Raw genomic sequence first — 22,559 nt, forward strand, 5'->3', positions numbered from 1 at the left:
GTCGTTAGCAAACCAAGTTGTACTCATAAGACTGTTTACTACAATTTGCAGAGAGCTTTCGAAAGCTAGCATTTATATACATAAGTCACCACAAAATATAAAGCATCTTCAAAAGTTATGAGAGTAATAAAAAAAAAATGAATTCGACACAAAACTATTTTAAGCGCTATTCTTGATTCAAACGAAATTATCAAATTGCCAATGTCTTAACACTCACAGGGGCTCGTTTCCGAATTTTCAGAAATGCTAGACACTACAACATTAAAAGTCCAGCATTTATTTAAAAAGGGGGAATCTATTTACTGATGTCAAATGCCTATCTTACTCCAAAATCGAGCCCCTGTGAAGTTTAACATCATCTGGTAAGTAAGCGACGCTAATGTGACCGGTTAGACTGGAATCTGTTTCGAACGAAATGTCCTTGGAATCGTTTTCATTTTCTGTCAAGACGACTTTCATTTAGAATTGAAGAGTTAATGTTCTTCTGAAAATAACGTAAATCCAGTCGATATAACCATAAGTGTTTCCTAGGAATCGAGTCTATTTAGTGCAATACCCGTTAATCGGTGCATCACTTCTAAATGATAACCTATATCATTGCGCAGAAAAACGGCTTTGATTTTTAACAATCAGAAATTATGCCATTGTGAATAATTTGACGATATCTACAAACGTATATGAAACATAAAATAAAGCCAAATTTGTGCAAAATTCATTGTATGTCTTTGCTATAAATAACGACATGAGGAACTATATCATTCCTTCTGAAACAGCTGTTCCGGTATTTGAACTTGATGACGTCAGTGATAGGGAAAGCGGCCAATTTAAACGCGTCTTAAGGTATAGTAATTAAATAATCTTTATTAATATAAATATATGCATTGAACTGTTACTAAATGGTAGTATACAGTCGATATGAATACACATTGGATGACAGATAAATATTTCATTCTATTTATCTGTCAACCAAATTGTTTTCGTATCGACTGTATACTACCATTTGGTAACAGTTCAATGCTTAACTAAAGGTCTGTCAAAAGGAACATATTATTTACTATTCTTAATCAAAGATATCGACGAGCCAAAAGTAATTGGTACACATTGGTACACGTTAAAACGGCCGACCTGACCTGAACGTTTTGTCTACATGCATAGCGCAAGGAACTCTATTGGATATAGGTCTACTGGTTGTTTAAAGTGAGGATAATTTTTTTTTATTTCATTGCTACAATGGATGTTTTACAAATAATTCCTCAGCACTACAACAAATGTGGATAATACTTGGAAACTTAATAAAACTTCCTTGTCAACAAAACTATTTTTTTTCTATATAACATTTTAAGTGTATTTCAACGTTGTGATTGTTTCTTATTCATTATCTTCAATTCAGCGATGTTCGTGGAACAGCTTATCCAGTGTGGTAACAACTAGATATGTGACGTCACAATGGTGGTCACATGATCTTATTATTTTTAAACTGAAAACAGATATTGCATCACGTATGCAATGCTTTGGGGGACAAATGTAGACCCCTTATTGCTACCTGCACCCTGTAATGTGTATGCGATCAAGACATTAGAGTAATTATCAAACATGGCACAGTTGCACAATTGTTATGTTCATGTTATGTAGTGTAAATGGAAGTCGATATAGGATGTTTTATAATTAAATAACTTTATATCACATCTTTATTTACAGTAAGCAATTCCCCATTATAAACTCAATTATGTTTTTTTCCTGAACTTATATAAATATTATTGTAGTGAGGGTCATCGAAATTTCATAGATTTAATAGCTTGTGAGTTTGCCACACCCATATAAGTATGTGTCAAAATAGCATATACTAGAGGGACAGAAAAACTCATTTTTCGGTACATTTTGACGTACAAATTCCGGTCTTAGATAGGTATAGTCATGAAATTGATGTACCTGTATGATTTTGTGTTTCTTCCTTCTTTTTTTATGAGTTCCCTTCAATTGAGTTTTCCGATGGACGAAACCATACTTGAAACTCAAAAGCATTAAACGTGGGGAAAACATCACCAAGAATAGAGAATATGAGATAAGGATGAACGAGGTTTAAGTGTATGTACATGTATAAATATCAACAAACACATAAACTAGTCAAGCCAGCAAAAAGGCATTTATTTTGCATTCAACCAATGAGAACAGCTTGTGACTTTTATTTTATTCATTTTTTCACTTAATCGATGATGACATACATGATACTTCCGATGTACTCTCAGTCACGCGACCAACGAGAACTGGCAATACTACATCCCTATCCTAGTTTATTACAAATGTATCTGCGCTTGACATCCTGCATGCAAATAGATAACACATATACTGGAGTCTCTCTTTCAGTACAAACAGACATGCTACCAAATAATGATATTTATAAATGTATGTTTACCGGGATCGCGCCTAAATATCGTACTAGGACGTGATATGTACGCAAAAAGGCGTGTAACACTGCCTTTTATTTGCTTATGTTCTTCCTTCGCATTATAATCTTAGTGTCATACTCTTCTGATGGTTTGAAAATGAGATCAGTCGAAGAGGTAGGTAGTACTCTTTTTGAAATGATTTATAAGCAAACCAGAAAATAGTATTAAGATATGAGCATAAATCATTTTTAGTTTATTCGTGCGGTTTTGATTTCTGATATATTTTTTTATTGTAAATTCTTTGGAGCGCGTGTATTGACATGCGTATTGATCATATACATATTTTATTTGAGATGAGTGTAAATTTGTATAGGTATTAGTACAATAGGTAAAGCTAAGACAATATGTATTTGACAATAGAACATAGAGCATTACAAAGGCTTTACACAACCGACACTCTAAGCGAACGTAAAAATAGACAGGAACATTTATCAGTGTGTCGTTAAGAGCTGCGGAGCTTGGAGGGGAGGGGAGGGGGCCTACACTGCCAATGGGATGAACGCGGAGACAATTAACAAATAATCCTGTGTTTATCCTTAATTGATTTTTCTCTTCTAAAACCTTGCTTATATATTTTACATATAGACTATATACTTTATCATGAAGAATGCCTTGTCCATTTCCATGATAGCATCATCGTAAACGTATTTGAACATGATGACGTCAGGAATGCGCGTTGCATCAGGCCAAAGATTGCCATTATACATGCACACGTGCAGTGCGTACCAGAGGAGTAAGTGATTTGGAATGGTCCAAAGAAATCACTAATTAGAGCTACGTTCGTTTAGGTATTTCGATTTGACACTTAATTTGAAATGCTATGTCAGAAACCGTTCCCAGTTCAATCTGAGCCGATATCACGACACAATTTCTTTCTGGACGCATTGGACTAGTTATCAATTGGTAAGCATATATATTATATACTTGACTATTAACCTACAATACCTAGATAGACTACTTCAATCACTCAAACAGGACAAAACGACAGACAGTGTATCCAAAAGTATATCCCAAATATATATTGAATATGTATTTCAAACAACGCAGACAGATATTGTTCCAAGTAAAAGTCCATTTAAGGTTGTATAGTACCTTTGAGATTATATGTTATCAGTTAATATCAGAGTTACTTCCCTCACTTTTTGGTAAGACTAACATTAACTTTAATTAAAACAATATATCACCAAAAGATACATTAATGTTTCATGAAATCATACTCGAGAAAGTCCGAGGTACCTTTCCTAGCAGTTTTTCAGTGTACGGACATTGTGTGTTTGCTGGAAACATCTGCACTGTTTGTAAATTGCTGATGTTCTTCAAGCTTATTAACATCTGCAAAAAACTAGTACAGAGACATAAAATATTGGGAAATCTTTCTGAGACGCGTTCATGTTCTCTTAAACGAGGATGACAATGATTGAACAGTAACCAAGAAAAAATCGTGTGTATGTATTATGTTAATTTTGTATGTCTTCTTCACCAAGGCTTGTTGATTTTCTTAATGTGTTGCTTCAGTATATGACGTCTTCCGCCGAAATCTCTTAATGACGCTCCTACTTTCCACAGTATTGGGAGAATTCATAGAAATCACAGTCGTGAACACAACACTCACATACGACACCAGGTACCCGTAAGGTAGATATGTATTGAAATGCACTTCTCTTTGTTAGGGTGACCTTGTTAAGCTTCGCTATGTTTTTTCGTTTAATTTTGTCAAGCTCCTTCACTGTCTCTTTCCAGTGCTCGTTGTTGTCCACCAGGGCGCGCTCAGTATCTCTCTTCCCCAAAACGATGCTCCGGAACCGTGACCAGGGGTCAGCTGTGAAAATAACAAAAGCGATAATTACTTGTGGCTGACCTTTGTCGATATCAATATACAGTACCCATTGCGGTTTAATTACTGTTATGTAGGAATGAATAATTATAAAGATAATTCAAAATAGAGTAATTCTACAAAACCAAATAAGCATTATTGTATTTTTTTGTGAACACAAATGCCGCGGCGTCGGTTTGAAATATCTTCCACAATGAAAACAAGTATTTACTCTGTTGCTTTACATTCTGTTCGGGTGACAAAAAATAATCGATTTCACATTACTCGGATTGAGATATCCCATTCTACGGAAAAGACCCGTGGTAGTTTTATTAATGTCAAGAAAAAAATATATATCTCATGCAATTCTGGTTGCATGTGATATGTCTGTTCTCGAAATCATGTACCTTAAGGTTATATCACTTTTGAAGAGCAATTGTTCAACTCTAGTTTAAACATCCTCTCCTAAACCCCAAGATATGCTTTGATAGAATCGAAGTTTAAAAGAAAGCGATTTGCTTGGTTTAAGACATAAAATATTGACCAATCGTTAGGTTTAAATCTGCCATTTGCAAAAACAAAAAATCAAAAACAAAACGTGACCAATCGTTAGGCTTAAATCTGACATTTACATCAAAGGTTGACCAATCGCTTGGTTTATACCTTTCAATTAAAGATAGAAATGGAGTTACATCCAGATGGACGTCGGTCTATTTTACCTTTTTCCTACGTGGCAAGAAAGGTTCTTTTTATTTGATTTTTTTTTTATCTTGCATCAAGACAAAATATTTTACAGGTATGCATTATTACGAATCCCTTCTCTAACAAGTCTACTCGAATATGCATTATTTCCAAATTTGTGTCTACAGAACTTTCGATTTCATCATTATATCTTCAATAGTTATGGAAATACTGTCCTGACAGTTGAGGTAGTTGTAGATTTCACCAACATGGCGTCACAGGTTTAAGAACGCATTTTCAAGACAGTAGAATGTTCGAAATTGTCAATTCATAACACTCAACAATCTACAGCCAACAGATATAGGAGATCGCAAAGTAATGTACCTCGTGCTGCGGGTCTGTCCCTCTTATCCGGCATGTTGAATATTCCGCCACAGATGAGAGATATGGTGTCTGCGAGGTGTGATCCACATGTCCCCTCACGCTCTGTAGCGTCAGCTGAACACGAGAACTCCAGATCCGCCAATGCACTCGGCAGGCAATATATACAGATAGCTGCAATAGTTAAATTTATGGTGCCATACATCTTCTGAGAGGAGAACTGTAAAGAAAAGGAAAAAACAAAGTTAATTAATTTAATTAGTTATGTCACATATAAGACTATCGCAAAGCTAACCGGATTGTCCTGTATGACATCATTTATATGCATGTCCCGGTTGGGTATCGTATGATCTGTATGACCCTATATGACCTGGTGGTCTTATTTGACTACTAAGTCTCCTTTGTGACCCGGTATGACCTTATCATGTCAATGGTACATTAAGACAATTTTTCCATATAAGTCTATGTGACTTCTTTACATTGGTGGTATGTGTGACCTCGTATGACCTCATTATGTTGGTGGGCCATAACGACTATGGCATATAGGTCTTTATTGTGCTGATGGTCTGTATGGCTCTACATAACATTATGGTTTTATTGTGTTCTTACATAAATGATATGTAAGACTTCAGTGTCACCCTGTGTGATACCATTGTGTTTAGGAATCATTAACACTTCTTTATGAAAGCATTATTGTGTTGATGTAGTATTTAAACTAGTGTATGCACACCTAATTAATATCACCGTGTGATCTTGTATATCGTTCTGTTGTTAATCGGCAATTAATATTACCGTGTGACCCAAGATGTCGTATTTGTTTTAATGGACCAGTAATACAACCGTGTGCCCCTGTATATCGTTATTATGTTAATCAACCATTAACGCTACCGTGTGACCCTGTATATGTTATCGTGTAAATCAACCATTAACAAAACAGTGTAAACCTGTATGTCGTTATTATGTTAATAGTCTATAAGACTACTCATGTTAGTCTGCATGACTGTATTCTGTCGTTGGGCTGTTATACACAATGTATTGCTATGAAGACCTAATTTCACTGATGGGTCTAAGGCTACCATATCGTTGTGTAAATGAGATGGTAGTTTCAATAATAAAAACTGTATTGCCCGTAAAATACTTAAATAGTTAAAGGGAGATAACTCAAAAACAAACGCTCATTGATGCATTCAAAATATGTAACTAGCGGATCTTTATCACATATGATAAAGTGATTTTCCAAAAGGGTAAAATAACTGATCATACGATATCAAGTATCTTTTTCGTTGTCTCAAGAGCTCGTTGTGTTTACAGGGGTCTTATTTAACCTTCTATACATTGACGAAGGCTAATTTACTTTTTATTCCCTATTGTAATGTTTTTTAAGAAATATCTTAGACAAAGGAATTAATCAAGTATCGGCCTCGTCTGTATAGACACCGGTTATTGACTGGCTTCTGATATTTCTATATAGAAAGATGCTATGCATATTGAACACGCAACATCTGCTATTGCTAGTTAAACATACGTCCTCTATCGACGGTTAATTTTAAGTGTTGAATTTAATATGATCTGTAAGTATAGACGAGAAATGGCTTCTGGGGTTTCGAGTGGGTATACACGTCTAAGAAATCAAATGAAAGAAGCCTAGATATGATGTTGTCTGCAAGAATAATTGATATTCACAGTTGCAATCCATCAAGGAAATTGATAATTGAAAACATGACAATAGTCATTAAATATTAAATCACTAGCATGCGTTTTATGTCCAGTTACATTGTGTCACTCTATAGAAACAACTGTTAACGACAGGTAAACGACTGTCTATGTAGAGAAATTGTAATACCGTAGTTAAGCTGACACAGACATTCCATTAAAGGAAGTACACCACTGGAACCTTGGCAAGGACCGTTGACCTAGTCCTGTGTTTTAATGCATCACACGACCGATGTCGCGAACAGAATAGTAAACATGTTGTTCTAAATTCAAGCTTACATATCTTATCTCTATCGATAATTATGGGTTAGGATTTATACTTTTGAAATCCGTTATTGCGTACGACAGGCTGAACCAAAAGTCGAGTCTAAGAAACATGCGAAGACCGAATTGTTCAAAGACTTCTCTTTATCAGCTTTAGCAATGACGAACCTTCTTCGGACGCTTTCCAACAACAATGTAATTAATATCAATGATATAACCATGAACATCTTGAACATATTTATAAAACAACAATAATTACTAAAAAAAAAACATATCAAAGATGACAATTTCGACACTACAAATTTAATGATATATAAAGCTAGCGACGTCATTCCACAAAGCGGATTCAATGATATTGAACAACTAGATGCCAATTCAATGAAGATAAATCTAATTTGAATCATGCAACGAAGGAAACCCTCGTCATAGTTATTAGAAACGCTGTAGACGAGTAGAGGTAACTGAAGGTTTCATATCAATGTCAGCGACTTAAGTAAATGACATCCCTCTCATACTTCTTACTACACAAATTGAATTATTGTAAATATAATTTGTATAGTTTTAATCGAATAACAACATTCCTTGTTGTAAGGTTCAAGATATTATGGCTTAGGGTTTGATATCCACCAGGTAGTCCGTTAACAGCAGAGTCTCACATGACAGTGAGACGAGCTGGCTTGTTACTGAAACAAACCAATCGCCACACACATGACGTGCTTAACTTAAAAGATGACACTTAAATCTCGAAAAAAAATCGTTGAAATCAGGCTTAGAAACAGATCACCATATGGTTAACTTGTATCAACACAGCAAAACTAAGCTAGGAATGAATTAGCAACCTACTAAGTGTTCCTTCAAATGTAGCCAATCAAAATACACTTCATTAAAAGGTCACCAACCGAAATAAGGTAACTGAACAGCACTTGCGCTGAAAGTATTTACAGAATAAATTACCCCGCGATAACAAAGTTGTCATTTTATTATGTATTACTGGATATAATATGTTTTGATATTTTAGGATTTGTCCCTTAATCTATCGTATAAAGCATGGGTTTTACTAACATTGTGTATGCGTTAGATGTGTATCTACGCGGCGTGAAATAGCTACAGCAAATACAGACCAAATAGATATTATGACAATTATTCGTAACACAAAATCAAAGTCATGCCAGGTCGACAAGTTTGTCCTTATCCTTGATGATTATTCTAACGTCATAAAAACCCGTAACATTCTGACCTTTGGGCAAAAATATGATAGGTAGCATAATCTAGGTCAACCCATTAACGATTGAAATGTCCACAGGTCAAACTCCTGTGTGCATGACCGAATCAACATGTCATTAATTCGGAAATAATTGGCGGAGATATAACACTTTTTGCTCCCGGTCTTTGATTTTCTGAACCAAAATGTGCTATTTTTGTAGGATCTAAGGTTATCATCATAATATGATTTGTCAAAAAATGACTTTTTAATATGTTATAAAGAGGGGAAATATACATACAAATATTGAATTCATTGCCTTTGGGTTGGACATGGGTCGAACATGGGACGAACTGAGACTTCTCCTCGGGTGCAATATCCAATAATTCCGCGTAAAATCTCGAGATTTTGTTTTCTTTCAAACAAACTAAATCAAAACAATTGATAATTTGTCCAAGCCCTTAACTATAGTTTAACGACTGATTTTTCAATATGTCATTCTATAATTTATATATACATTGTATCATGTTTTCATAGCATAACGCAATTGATACAAGCGTAGGTCATATTACGCGTATGAAGGATTAATATAACACTAATCAACGTGGTTGTCAAAATGCAAATATCTTTATAGAGATAGTGGATAGTTGCTCAAATTTAATAAAAACATTACCTAACCCTCATTAGTATTCCGCCCACATTTTATAAACTTAATTGTGTTGATTAAGACCTAACTAGTCTGCATCATTCAGATGAAGAAACGACAATGGTGTCTACTAAACCAAGTTTAGTGAAATGGATTAATGACGACTTGTTAATTCACCGCTGGCCAAAGCGAAGGCCTCAGGTGCGAATGGCTCGGTATCATTATCACTGACCGGTACTAACAGTCAGACCGCCGTGGTGTTACGTGACTGATGAAACTGCTGACCAGTAACGATCTTATACAGCTGATGGTCATTTCAGACAAGCTATGTGACCCAATTTTTAGACTATATGGATAAAATTCAAATTATCGTTATGAGTCAGTATAGAGAAAGGTCAAGTAGATTCTGACTTGGATTAATCCTGATATTAAATGGGCATCCGTCTTAGGGAAAAAAACATGGAAGATGCCACTTGCGAGAATTCTTGGGCGACATAACATTAAAAAAGAAGCCACATAGAATGGGTTTTCAATGTTTGCTACCATCTTTTTACCGTTTAATTAATCAAATAGTCAGTTATCCTTATTTTGTCATCACACATGAATATGTTTAATGACTTAAGGTTCCTCTTTATCACAATGGATAGGATTCTATTAATAACAGTCATAGACACAACTTCTATACCAAATTCCAAACCTATGTTGAGGTGTTTCTGAAGAGTGGTCCAAATTTCTAGCATATATCACTGTTATACTCGTGCCTGACGAATTGGAACATTAAATTTTACCACAGATCCAATATGGGGCCTTAAATAAATATGGCTTATCTACTAATAAGGAAAGTTGGAATCTGCAGCATTTCGTACCTTCCGATAAACAAGAAAAGCATTTATCACATACTTCACAGGGTTATCCCGTGGTTGCTTTGGATGTGTAAATCGATCTCACAAGGGGAAGGAAGAGACAGCTGTCACACTCTATGACGTCATTACAATATCGTAACGTCATCATTTAATGTAGCGTAACCATCACACAAATTAATAACGTCATCAATTTCGACATACATTTTCATGATGTTGCGATAAAACAGATTCATTTAAGCATTGAACTGCTTTCATTTGGAAGTTATGGGCTGATGAATGCCAACTGGACAAAGGCAAATCTAATGAAGCGCGCTAGAAGCAGTTCAATGCTTATATTTACATTTGATAACGATTTTTAAAGACTATATCCAGGAATTTTGATCCGACGATGAATGAACAAATTATTATCGTCAAAGACGGAACAGCCTTTTCAACAGCCATCTTTCGTTATCGCCGACGTGACAATTATGACGTCACTATAATAATGACGTCATAATAAAGATTTGGAAGTTATGGACTCATAACTTCCAAGTGAGCTTGGTAAAGTTATATAGTGGGGCTGCAGTGTAAATGTAAATATAACACCTTACACTCTGTAAGCAGTATTGGAGATAAAAATCAAGCATGGCCCTGTACCGTGGACAGGGATATCTCACCTCAAGTGTTAGATTTTGGCTGGCGAGGACTAGGCTTATGGAAATTCTATAACTCTCAAAAGGTAGGTTTGTCGTAGTTGGAGGACTTGTACATCGCAATCTGGTGGCAAATAACACGTTAAAATGTTAAATGACCCGATGTGATTGAAAAGTCCTTTTGTGATTGAGGTACAAGGAATTCAGAGCTCAGATGAATGGCATCTTAATTTTGTAAAATAAATGTACTATACGAAAATAATTTCAGAGAGTATCATTCCATCCTTTTATCATTACTGTTAGTGAAGTTATTGGGGGAGGTTTTCGCAGAAATTGTGACGGCCTCCTTTTACTTTAAAGTTGGATTAATTAATATACGGAGGGATACAGTATAGGCTCCTTAAGACATCGTCAGTATCCGTAATACGATTTAAATATGCATCATGCGGATCAGTCATCGTGGATAATTAGTATACAGATCGAGTCGAGACACTTTCAACCACATCACTGTCATACTGCCGTCAACTTCACTGAAATGTTTCGTACAAGGCTTACAGAACAGGCTAATGAGGAGCGTTTGGTTGCCACGGACTGCTGGCGGCAGAGGAAACAACAAAAAAGACCAGTATTTTTTAGTTCCGCCAATCCCACACATTCTAGTATGATCAGGTGGAGACACTGTGTGATGTTATACAAATACAATTACCAACAGACAAAGTAACCGCTCTGTTTATAGAGTATTTCCTGTTTACAGCAACTTCAGGGACACGGTGCTATTGTCACCGAGTACAGTATAGTTATGTAAAATAATTTCAGACATTTATTTATGGAAATATTGATTTATTATTTTCTGTCACCACTTCCGAGACATTTAAAGAAAAAAAAACAACCTCAACAATATTCTGCATTTTTTGTACAGCTCCGCACTATTACTCTCTCGAATTGTATATTTGATTTTATATCAGAACGAGGAATACCCATCACGTTAAATGCTTGTTTTAATAGGATTGTAACTTTATAAAATTACCTTATGAAAACAAGCATCTTTATTACGTACAGACGTTAGTCCACACTAGCGTGACACACTAAACAATAAATTTTAAAATCAAAAATGAAATAATTCTAATTACGACTGAAATATGCGAATATAGAATTGTAATAACTGTTTCAAAAAAGAGTTCCATACAAAAGAGTTCCATATAAAATAGTTAAAGCTATAATTAAATACTGACTGATTTAGGGGATAGTAAGTTGTTTTGAGTGGCTATACTGGCGATTAGAACATGAAATTTGGTTTGAACTCGAGACCGAGTTGAATTTCGCTACGAGTCGAACTCGACGCCATATTGTTTTGATTAGAAACGGGGCGTGGCTTAACACGATATGTCATGGTTCTATCGCAGATTAGAAGTCGGTCCGCAACCAATCAAAACACGCGTTGCAAACGAATCGTGTTAGAATACTTAATAAAGAAATCACGCACCGATAGGCGAAAACATCACTGGTGTGGTGTTTATAGAGGTTACACAACGAGTGGATTTTTTTTGTATATAGTATTAAGAGGTTTTTTTTCAAAGTTAGACGGGTTTTAAAGAGTTTTATGAAATCTAAATGAAATGTGCGATGTAGCATTTCATCTTCATAATGCTCAAATGCTTCGTGTTTAAGGTAGTAGCATATTCTTCGGCGTAACCCATATCAAAAGCATGAACCTTACAAAAAATGTGTGAGGTAGTACTATGTCACGAACATTAACACCCACCTTATGGATAGTGTGTTAGGTAGAACTATCTCACGTACATTAAAACACACTTTATGGATAGTGTGTTAGGTAGTACTATGTCACGTATATCAACACACACCTTATGGATAGTGTGTGAGGTTGTACTATCGCACTACATTTACACACACCTTATGGATAGTGTGTGAGGTAGTACTATGTCACGAACATCAACACACACATTATGGATAGTGTGTGAGGTAGTACTATATCACGTATATCAACACACACCGTATGGATAGTGTGTGAGGTAGTTCTATCTCACTACATCAACACACACCTTATGGATAGTGTGTGAGGTAGTACTATGTCACGAACATTAACACACACCCTATGGAAAGTGTGTGAGGTAGTACTATCTCACGTACATCAACACACACCTTATGGATATTGTGTGAGGTTGTACTATCTCACTACATTTACACACACCTTATGGATAGTGTGTGAGGTAGTACTATCTCACGTACATTTACACACACCTTATGGATAGTGTGTGAGGTAGTACTATGTCACGAACATTAACACACACCCTATGGATAGTGTGTGAGGTTGTACTATCTCACTACATCAACACACACCTTGTGCATAGTGTGTGGGGTAGTACTATCTCACGTACATCAACACACACCTTATGGATAGTGTGTTAGGTAGTAATGAACAACTACGTCACGTACATTAACACACACCTTAAGGATAGTGTGTTAGGTAATTCTAACTCACGTACGTTAATGCCAAATGAATGGTATGTAAAGAAATTCCATACCTCTGAATTTAAAAACAAACCGAGGATGAAATATAAGGCAGCTTACATTATAGTTTGCAAGGTACACTAAGAATAATCTTTAACAAATCATAGTTATGGATTTTGTGCGAAGTACACAATGACGTAATAGCTATCTATTTGTACATTATTGTAAGAGCTGTAAACCGTTATTTTCGTTTTGATTTAAACAAAATTATAACGAAACGTTCTATACGGGAACGTTTATTATTTAATGTGAATTCACATATTATCAGTGTCAGAAATGGTAAGATGTGATCATATGTTAATGTTCGAAAACAGCGTGAAATAGGGTGTAAATGTCAAATTACCGTCAGTAAAGTATAATTACGACGTAATAATTATGTCTACAGTAAGTTTTATCCCTCTTCTGCAAAAATAAATGGCATGGTGTTTACGAAAACAAGGCTATAAAAGTGACGTATATATGAGTGTATGGCGATCAAGTATGAGTGGGTGGTGATGGTAATGGTTACAATGACACCCCCGCAAAGCCAGCATCATACGTCAGTCATTACCTACTAAATCAAATTAGATACTTCCATTATGTCTTTATAAAATTGTTTGAAAGTAAAAAAAAAAAGTCAATGAATGTATAAAGGCCTAATACAGATTTCAAAATTGGATGTAAATTATGATAACACCAATATATACGCATGGATCTTAAACATAGAATAATACATCATAATTCCTCAAAAAGGGAATTTCACTTATATATAATCTTTTTTCATTGTTTTATCAACCATTTAGAAATATCAATATCGTTTTCAATGATAATAGTTACTCATGTTTACCTCAAATCTAGAGTAATACAATATACCAGAATTGGGTACACTAATTTGTTCTCAAATTGATGCTGCAAGTTTCACTAACTAAATCACTCGTGAACTGCACATTTACTAAATCGACTTCATCGCCTAATAAGTCTCATGGTACAGTCGTGCACACCGATACATCAGACTATCATTTTATCATATTTCAGTATATGATCTGTATACGACCTTACGTTTCCGCTTGACTGAACATGCTTATCTCTCTCGTAATCGTTTTTTTTCAGTTATAACAGAAACTAAAAGATGATCTTTAGAACTTCGCAATATTTGCCATACTTTCGCAAACCTAGTATGAATGATGTCCCATTCGAGTGATGACCCGTATCAAGTCAGACATTGTCACATACTTAGTTAAAAGAACGGTAACTTCGCAAAATTCGTTTGAATATCTGAATGCTGGCAATAAGGGCCCACTTTCGGCTAATAATGATGTTTAAAGTATACAGATTCACTTTGTAATGAATATGATTGTGGAGTTTTATGTAGCAGATTAATCACAAAAGACTACCTGTTACATACATATATAACCCATTTTAGCGTATTAACACCACCATTGAACAATTTGATTTACACTTAAGTCTTCAATAAAAATCTGATTATACAAGTTGGAATCGAGCACGGACAAACTAGGAACGAAATGCACTTGGTTTATCGCCCCTTGTCGAATGACATTTCAAATAAAGAGCTTACTGGCATCCATTGTAATCAATAAACAATGCGCCCTTTGAGAACAAAGAAACCAATGGACAGTGGTATGACCTAGTATACTAGTGAATACGAGGTCACATTAATTAAGAGTCTACAAAATCCTATATAGATGATAGTTATATAGTAGGCCACATTAATTAATGATTAACTTCTTCAGATAAGTGTCGGTATATCAATGATACAAAAGGCTTTCGAAACAAAGACCATCCGCAGCATTCCTAAGTATGATATCAAAGTGTCTCCATAGGGATTTATTCGTGGATCCATGGTTCCTACCAATTAAAGGTTTGCGAATTTCGATCTGAAGAAGCGATTCGAAGTTTGCACAGTTGATATGAATGCAGTCTGGGTGACATATATTTAAACTATACAGTGTCAGCTTATCGGTGGTACCAAGTAGATGGTTACTTAGAATCTGTCTATCGTTTGTTCTGGGTTTATTCAAGTCTCCCTTCACTTGGAAATTAAAGTAATATGATCGGGTGTGGTGCTGCAACGTAACATGCCACAGTTTGGATGTATTGTTGGTAAAAAGATCGATCTGTTGAAAGTCCCTTACTATAGAAAAACGCTAAATATCTTTTTTATTATTATTAAACCTTTGAAGATATCTTTATAACGAATGCATCTATTTATGGGTCATACCCTGGCCTAACTGTCCTGAGGATTTTAAAGGCTATCTATTGTTGGAGTTAAATTGGAAATACAATTGAGGCATGTCTACACTGGAGGACCTTGCCTTCGAATTATATGTACTACAATATACATGATAAAAGTTGGAGTCCACTGCCACCACGTAAATAGCAATGTAACGCGGTACTAATAAACAACGTATATTAGGCCTTTCATTGGAATTGGAAAAAAAAAGGATAATTACAGGACTGCAATACCATGCTCAACAGATCTCCCGAAGGATCGAAAACCCAAGAAATATCAGACCTGCTTAACTCCGCCGAATGCTTAAATGGGTTGTGTAGTGTAGCGACAAATGTATCTTATACTCCATACTTGCCGTTTTGTTCACGAGACATTAGTGATATCAAACGTGATCCCCTGATTGACATTTTTTCAACGACATTTATCTGTGATATATATTCAGAGAAACACCTAAATTATCATACTTTCCTATATATCTAGTTGCGTGACCTTAACCTGTCGAGACTTTCCATTCAAACTTGACAAATATGTTGAATGAGGTAAACGCAATTCTTTTAGTCTAACAGGTTTACAATGTTATTTGATATTTTCGACACATCCGAAGACGTCCGCTATGACTGAGTCGCTGTTAGGAAGAATAACTGTTTGTCCCTTTTAGATACGTAAGTATTTATCGCAGCGCCATCTACACAACTAACACGATGAATACATACTATCGTCACGTCATAGACTGTACGTTAAGTTGATAAGTATTACATATACTGGTGATTTATTAGGATATATTGTTACAGCCCTATATATTGATTTATATATCGATAACCAATGACGGCCATTATTTATCCACCTGCCTATGACGTCACTCCTACACAATGACTACATAAAGAGAAACCGTCTAGCCCGTATTGGAATAAGATTAATGATACGGGTCACGTCACCCGTTAACGAAACAAGTAGCGAAGAAGCGAGACGATAATTCCTGATAAATGTCATATCCAGCTTCAAGTGTCATACATAAATATATCAAACCAAAGGTAATTAGAGTTAGAAACATGTCACGAAAAGTACAAGATTAGCCTTGTACAGAACCTGACTTCAAATTTAACCAAGGAGATCGGCAAACACGATGGACATCTCAATCATTATATAAAGTAAAAACACAAATACCATAAAACACATCTAGCTTGGTGTCTCCATGGAAACATGCTCTTTTAAGGAAATAAATCTAAATTTAAGAGACAACAAATCCTACTGTCAAACAGATATATCTCAGACAAATAATGCACCAAGGACCGGATTAGTATGGCTTGATTTCTTAAATAAGTTGTAACTCTGTCAAAATCTTGTGTCTAAGAAATTGAAGATCAGCTTCAGTTTTAAAGGTTCTGAGACGTAATCAACTGCAGCAAACTATTTAGATAAAGCCTTTGACCTTAAAAGATGAAAGGAACTATCTATTGAGATAGCAAATGTTAAAGAATTTCAAATGATACATGAGTCTATTCGATATTATCAATCTCCGTACGAACACATCTTGTCTGATTTGGACAAAACACAAAAATAGTAATTCCGACGTTCAAGGAAATCAATAGCACTGCAATATATTGCATCTGTTCCGAATAATCAATTTCCGGAAAACGACACGAATAATGAATTTCTTGAAGCTCAAACGCCACTTCAGTGGTATTTAATATAATAACGAACACCTGTTTTTGCTAACATCACTGAAGTGAAGTCTTTGCTTTAAAACCTATCAGAGACGATTGATTTTCGAACATACTGTGGAAATCAAAGGACATTAACTGATTGTTCGATAGTTCACAACTCACTGAATACAAGTGATATCATTTAAATATTCTCTCTGATGAATGAATAAGTACATATATTTAATGCAATTAAATGTAATTTTCAAAATGCCTGACAAGTTAACATATTTTAGATGTAGAATTGTATGTATATACTCCGAAATTGATTGAATCTATGCAAAATGTGATATATACGTGTGTATTTTATTAAAAAGGAAACAAAAAAAGCAAAAAGTGTTGATGATTTAACGATTTTTTTTTTTTCATATAATATTGACTGTTTTTATCAATTACTATATAGAGACCTATCGCACATATTGTTTCAAAACAACGGGACTCGTCACCTGCGTAGAATTTACTACACCAAGTTGATACGTGATAAAAAACGTTGAATGTGTGCAAATAAGGCACCTATTCGCAATGAATTTTAACGATGTATTTCAACATTTGACTTCGAATCAGTCTTTAAGTCGATACGACTTCAAGTCCAACTACATATCCATCACAAGGAAGTACCTCATGTGATTACGCAATGGCTGGTCTCTGTCACGTATCCTTTGTCACTGTCCTGACTTAATGTGGCTGTCTGCAGTCCAAATTACTATAAAACGAGATTATCGAGAGTACTCCATCAAATCCTCGTCAAAGGTATAGATCAGCCCTCCTATTGCTATAAGTTATGCAACCCCTATAAGACTAATGTTTCCTGCCAACAACTCACAGCACCAAGGAACAAAACCCGCCAATTCACCTACAAATAATCCTACCCGAGGAAAATATAGCGATTATTCTTCTTCTAAATATATTAAAAACGTCGTCATATTCCAAAATCACAAATACTGAATATATTTCAATGTAAGAAAATAAGAATGTTTCTTCAGAATGAACACTTACAATAACGAAATAGTACTGCTGCTACATCATAGTTTTATAAAAGAAAATCGTAATTACCTTTAACGAGGAATATACTCCGATTAGCGTTGCATCCATGTACACCTTTTCAAGAATCTCAATGTAAGTGTTGTTGAATTAGCAGGTTACTAATCAACAGTAATCCGATTGTAATTCGCTCAGATATAAACTCCACGCATATAATCATAAACTGTTGATTTGACAATTAAAAAACATCTGCCTCTTACACAATTAAAAACAGTATTATCTTTTCACAATACTTCGGAAAACGTTCTGAATAGAATATAATATCGATCTTAATACTAGTATCTATACATCTAATAATGAAATGTCACACGTATCATTAAGGCAGTAGCAGTATTAATGAAAGGCGGCATAAAAAACGATGATCAAATATCTCCGAACGTTCGATAAATAGCCGACGTCATCATCACAACGTCCGCAACGTTAGCAACTGTATTACTAATCGAGTGGGATACTTAACATACCAACCCCGACGCTATTAAAGAATTTTATATCAGATATAAAAACCAATACGAAAGACAAAGCCCAACTCTAATCAACTGTTAAAGAAGTTATGGTTTGGTTTCAGAAAAAAAATGGGGAAATGTATTACCCAATCAACCCAGAATTTCAATGGATCCAATGCATCTCTTGCAGAAGATCCAGATGGGGTCATCGTTACCCAGCGGGATATTTAGTTCTGTTTATACTTCTTGTCTAATCAATCTAATTAAAAGACAATATTTTTTCTCTGTAGTAAACGAAGCTAGTCTTAATTGCTATCTTTACAACAGTACTATTCCGTGATAATTTTGGAGCTCAGTAATTAATGAAACAAGCTACTTGTTGAATCCCCACACACACTTTGGTCATTCAACATGTAGAATCTGCCAACACCAACCAGCTGTTAACTGAATTACGAATTACTGGAATCTTGTGTATCAAAGCCCGAGGCACTCAAACAACTCTTGGCTACCTTTGCTCTCAGCTGATTGTGTGAAATAATTAACAAGTTTAGCTAATGTTTATAAAATATTTACAGGTTACGTGCTTTATCAAATCCAATGGATTCTACCTAAACATATGCACTCACTTAATATTCAACTATTTATAATGAATTGGTGTAATATAAATTATAATTTATAACTACATATGTAATTTGAAAACTTATTAATCTTTATCACCGTTTAAAAGGGACAGAAAATTATTTAATATATTCATACTTAATTGTTATCCGTTTCGTTGGTAATTGAAATATGGAGAAAAAAACTTTTTATCCTGATAAACGGCACGTTAAAAATTAATATCAACGTTATATATTTGTGAAAACGAAAACTTGCATTGCAAATCGAACTATTTTGTAGCAGTCGAGTGGCCAGGTGTGAACCTTTCTCTTACCTCGTGTCGACGGTTTCTCCTTCCGAGTAGCTTTATTGTAGAAGCTCCCAGTTCCGGTTTAATTTAGCAAGAATCCAGCCGATTGTTCTTTTTATATAGCACACTAGTATATAAATCTAGGGGCCGTGCGATAGCGAACCCCGACAACTGCTTTAATATCCGATAAAAGTCATAAGCGGGGACAAAAACAAGTATATCGTAGCCTCTAAAACATCTGTCATTTCAAAGTGACGACAGATCAGCGATGATGACACGGAAGACTGAGGGGAGGACAATTGAGATGACGGACGGGAGAAACGATGGCCAGCACGCGCCCCTCAATAACGCAACCCACCTGATGGACACCCAGTCGGCAGCACAGAGGCCTTAGCACAGCACCGCATCTTATATATATATCAGCCACCAGCGCGCGCTCAGTATCCGTTTTCATTCGGGTCCAGACAGGGGACATTTCTGCCCTGGTCGATAGGACGGGGTAGACATTACGGGCTCTGTTAGCGATCTGTATTAGTGATATGATAATTAATTTCCATTTCATATTTTAGAGTTGTGATACAGTATAAATACTTAGGGCTAGGTATTCTGTGTGGGAGGACACGTGGTGAATCTAACAAGGACAAATATTTTTGTCATCTTAACGGGCATTGCTTTATTTCAGCTGGCAGTGTATGTAACTTATTGAAGCATAATTTTGAGATTTTTTTTACAGATGCAATCATCAGACTCTCTCAGGATGTTGGACCGCAACTTTTGAATTAATATGATTATGATTTATGTCTATGAATTTGATTACAGAACAAATTCTCACTATACAATATTTGAATAAATATACACACTTTCAATTGAATCCTATTTCTTCCTATTATAATTATTGTTGCCATTGTTTTGTGCGCATTGTGTAAGACACGGAAATGAGAAAACATTATACCAGTAATCTTCGTTCATTTATTGATTGATGTGAAACGGACGACAAAGAATGATTGATATAAAAATGGCAGCTCACAAGGATGACATACTATTGATTGGTCACATAATAGTTACATTTTGTGTAAATGTATCTATTGTGAATATGAGGCACTATTGTGTAATGGGAATATGTTATTACTATGAAAAGGCGATGTCACCTCTGCAAAATCATGCGAGCAATGCCAATTGTTGATGTCACCTATTGAAGGAGTGATGGCGACTTTTGAAGGAATGGGGTTATCTTCAGTGTGTTGTCACCATTATTTGAAGGGTGATGTCATCTTCGAAGAAGCCAGGTCTCCTTTTGAAGGAATGATGTTACTTATTGAAGGGGTTGTATTAATAATTGAAGAGGTGTTCTCACTAAGTTAGGTGTTACGCCACCTACAGTGTTTGAAGGAATTATGTCCTATATTGAAGGTTTGATCACATCAAATCGATGAGTGGTGTCTACTAAAACAGTAAGGGGTGTCCACAATAGTAATCAAACAGTAGAATGATGTCTTACATATTTCTCAATACATCCAATGCCTGTTCGATATACATGTTAACATCGACCTTCTTTATGAAGGATTGTACAGAATACACACTAGGTATTAGCACTTTCCAATATAAATTGAGAGTTATATACAACAGAGACGAAAGTCCATCATACAGCTGTTTACAATATGAGTAATCAGTGTTGCTAAGGACTTAGTGTTGATACCTACGAGACGAGTGAAAAACTCGAAATAGGTCGAAAAAAGTCAAACTCTGAATATGGAAGTGTAATAGCCTCATAATTCTCGATATTGGATTTCAAAGAAATGCCAAGTACATAGGTGTATTCTAAACCATTTCACCCTTCAAATGTGACTTGCAGGTCGCGGCAAACTTTGGAGACTGAACTTTAACCGTAGTCTTTTATATTAATCATGGGTACTTATAACTTATCAATGTGTTATTTTTATGTTTTATAATTGCCTACATTAATGTTTTATAAATATATATCAGCAGCTACTTGGCGTCCTTCTTTAGTATTCATTTTATATGCAATACTAACGTGCAGTTAATACACTTTACTATCATTTTTAGTAGCATTGACTTTGGCCTTGTTTTCCATTCACCGACAAAAAGTAAATTGGTCTGCGAGATTTCGTGAGACACTTCGTGAGTTCAGATATAGGTATATATAATGTAGACAAATTAAAACTGGTTGCTGTTGTGCAATTACATCTTGAGCCACCAGAAGGTAACCCAATCGATTTTACGAGTGTTTCGCGCACTCTGTGCAAAGATTTGATAATATGACCAGATGTTAGACAAAACCTTCGGGGTAGCTTTTTTTTCTCTCGTCTTACAAGAAAACAGTTTTTACTATACTGATATCTCCTTTCTATGAGTGCCCGCTTAACATGTGGCGTTACACTTGTGACCCTACTGAACTGTCTTCACCTCTGGTAATGAAATGGTACTCAACAGTATTCATAAAACATTGTAATTGATCCAAAGTTTATAATGGTTCACACATTTGAATGTCAATAATTAACATTGATCGAAATATCGAAGTCCGCATTGCAATCAATATCTTTAGAAAATATACTTTCCCTGACGTCATTTGTAAGACGTCAGACAAAACAAGTCAACAATAGCCGTGTCATAGTGACCAGACGTAATTAATATCATTATGCCCTATCAGCATTTATGGTCGTAACAGATTTTCCATAGGGCTATATGAAAAATAATAATGATTCTAAACGTGTTTAACGCCTTGATGTGGCATTCATGAATGTGATAATTGTTATAAGCGTTTTACACGCAAGGCAACTGCCGTGTATGTAGTAATTGACATACCGGGTACGCGTTTTCAACGAAAGGACAACTGCCATGTATATAATGATTAATATTTTTACATATTTCGTTCAATTTTGGCCTTTAATTCCTGGGGAATTTTACCCCCAATACTCTGTCTTTCTTTGAATCCGTTTATTCACTTAAAACTATGTAGTACCGTCTATTACTCATCTCTACACGGATACTAGAGTCAAGTCGCTTCTCTATGGCTTAGTAGAGTCAAGCTTCTTCTCTAGTAGGACCTT

At 35.3% G+C, this 22,559-nt stretch overlaps 1 long non-coding RNA gene across 1 annotated transcript in view; it reads right to left on the bottom strand.

The window, feature by feature from the left end:
• Positions 1–2,120: 2,120 nt before the first annotated feature.
• LOC117327411 overlaps positions 2,121–22,559 on the bottom strand; it is a 43,615-nt gene continuing 23,176 nt past the window's right edge. Inside the window, exons 2-3 of the long non-coding RNA XR_004532631.1 lie at positions 5,326–5,542; positions 2,121–4,266 (exon numbers count right to left, since the gene is read on the bottom strand). This is a non-coding gene — a long non-coding RNA (uncharacterized LOC117327411). The remainder of the gene's footprint in view (positions 4,267–5,325; positions 5,543–22,559) is intronic.

This window comes from Pecten maximus, chromosome 5 (genome assembly GCF_902652985.1).
Source record: "Pecten maximus chromosome 5, xPecMax1.1, whole genome shotgun sequence".
In the NCBI taxonomy this organism is placed as follows: domain Eukaryota; kingdom Metazoa; phylum Mollusca; class Bivalvia; order Pectinida; family Pectinidae; genus Pecten; species Pecten maximus.